Source organism: Berghia stephanieae, chromosome 2 (genome assembly GCF_034508935.2).
Source record: "Berghia stephanieae isolate SIO BIC M18660-M18661 chromosome 2, UCSD_Bste_1.3, whole genome shotgun sequence".
NCBI lineage: Eukaryota > Metazoa > Mollusca > Gastropoda > Nudibranchia > Aeolidiidae > Berghia > Berghia stephanieae.
The window spans coordinates 106,071,855-106,074,354 of NC_088361.1; positions in this window are offsets into that span (position 1 = coordinate 106,071,855).

Here is a 2,500-nt window from a genome sequence, read left to right on the forward strand (position 1 = left end):
AGAAAAGAGGGATAAGAAAGAGGAGATGAGGGAGAAGAGAAGAGAGAGAGAGGAGAGAGAAGAGAGAAGAGAAGGGAGAGAGGAGAGAGAGAGAGAGAGAGAGAGAGAGAGATAGAGGAGAGTATGTGAGAGAAAGAGAAATACGGAGGGAAGAAAAACAGAGAGAGAGAGAGTGGGGGGGGGGGAGGGAGAGAGAGAGAGAGAGAGATGAGAGAGGAGAAGAGAGAGAGAGAGAGAGAGAAAGGAGTATGTGAGAGTAAGAGAAATACAGAGGGAAAGAAAGACAGACAGAGCGAGAGAGAGAGAGAGGAGAGAGAGAGGAGAGAGAGAGAGAGAGAGAGAGAGAGAGAAGAGAGAGAGAGAGAGGAGAGAGAGAGAGAAGAGAGAGTGTGTGAAGAAATGAAAGCGGATGATAGCGAGATAAAGAGAGGAAAATACAAAGAGAAGAGACAGGTGGGGGAGAGAGAAGAAATTAGAGATAAAAGGGGGAAAATATGAGTGAGAGAGAGAGAGAGGAGAGAGAGAGAGAGAGAAGGAGAGAGAGAGAGAGAGAGAGAGAGAGAATTAATATGCTTTTCTTCTACTCATACTCATAACGATGCTTACGTTTCAACCGTCGTTAAAAAAGTGAAGACGTGAAGGACTGAACACTCCGGTTTTGTAATTCCAGTTAATTACATAGATAACATGGGCGCACACAAAAAGCCACGGAAGCAGTGACATATATAGGTCACTGTAATAACAATGCGATTTATGGGAGAGCAATAACCTTGAATTTAATACATATAAAATTACGGTGACAAATATAAACAACGGCCTTTCCGTCACTTGCCCTTTACGTATTGCACGCCTACCTCATTTGCATAAGCACTGAAGGTCGGCTAGACACTTTTTAAGAATACGACCTGAAGGACGAATAGATACTCCGAAAAAACAAAAATATTCATGAGAAGTACATAAAATGCATCGTTTTATTAAGTATCACAAAATTTTTCAATAGAGATAGTGTACAAAAGACTGGTTTCAAATTACAATAGACAATAGAAGTGTTTAAGCTGCCTGAAAATAAACACATAAAGATTAAAAATCTGTAAAGCTTTCAAATCATTGTTAGGGAATTTTAAAATGTAAGCATTTTAAATCCTGAAATTGATTTATATATTTGTCAGAGAAATCCTAGATACATGTATCTTTCTTGCAAAGGAAAGAGTTATATTGTTTTTAAAAGTTTTGTCAAACATTGTGATTGCGTGGTAGCAATTGTATGTATGCACCTCTGAACAAAACAAAAAAGTGTGAAATTGGCATCCACCGACCATGCTGTGTGGCCTTGAGCAAGTCGACCCGTCCTAGTTTGTGGTGGGCACTGTTCGTAAGAGTGTTACTCATCGCTAAAAAGTAGCCTTATAAAATTATTTCCCTCTTTAAGATTAATTTAAGTGAACACAAGAAAAGAAAAAATTAAATCAAATTCTTTAAAGTTACTTTTGCAAAAGGTCAGATGGTTCTGAGCATTCTCTAAAACCTTAATAAGCCAAAGGACACGTTCTGTTATTGGGCTCCACTAGATGATAGATCATGCTGCTTTGTTAATCAAAGGTAAGGCCATTAAAACAATGGTACATTGTCAGATGACGTTCTTACTATTTTCTAAAACAATTCAACACACATTTGATAAAAAGGGCTCATACATTAATCGAATAGAAATTATTTCGGAAAGGTAATTGAAAGAGATTTTTTTTTTAATAATAAACAGTAGTACATGAAATGCAAAGATGATTATATGACCATGTTATGAGTTTGTTTATATAATAATAATATATAATAATAATAATAATAATAATAATAATAATAATAATAATAATAATAATAATAATAATATATTTTAATAATGATAATAATAATAATAATAATAATAATAATAATAATAATAATAATAATAATAATAATAATAATAATAATAATAATAATAATAATAATAATAATAATAATAATAATAATATACTTTATTCATTTAAAAAAATGGAAATTCGTTTACAGACGTGGCATGCATGAAAATGTATAAACACAAAGTTGAGAATCTATGGCGACAATGTATACATATATAATATATGCAAATGCAAAAAAATGTAAAAATATAGAACCAAGAACCAACAGCAACACTTTATATATTAATTTGATAAATTGAGATAGGCCATACCTCTGGCCTTTAGTCCGAACTTGTGTGTATAAATTTAAAAGATGGTTTATGCGAAACATTTACGTCATTTCAGCATGTCCAAGCTGGCATTTTCTCAGCATTCCAGATTTCTTCAAATATTATTCTAAGCAATTCCGGGGTGAATTTGTCATCGGATTTGAGCTTTTCCGAAGTAATTTGATCTTCTCATTCAGCTTTCCTGTCGTTAGGGAGTGTATTGCAATTTTAATTTCTGTGACTGTTGGGGGGTCTGGGTTTATATCAAGATCTGTGTCTGCCTCTTTGATATTTGATCTTAGA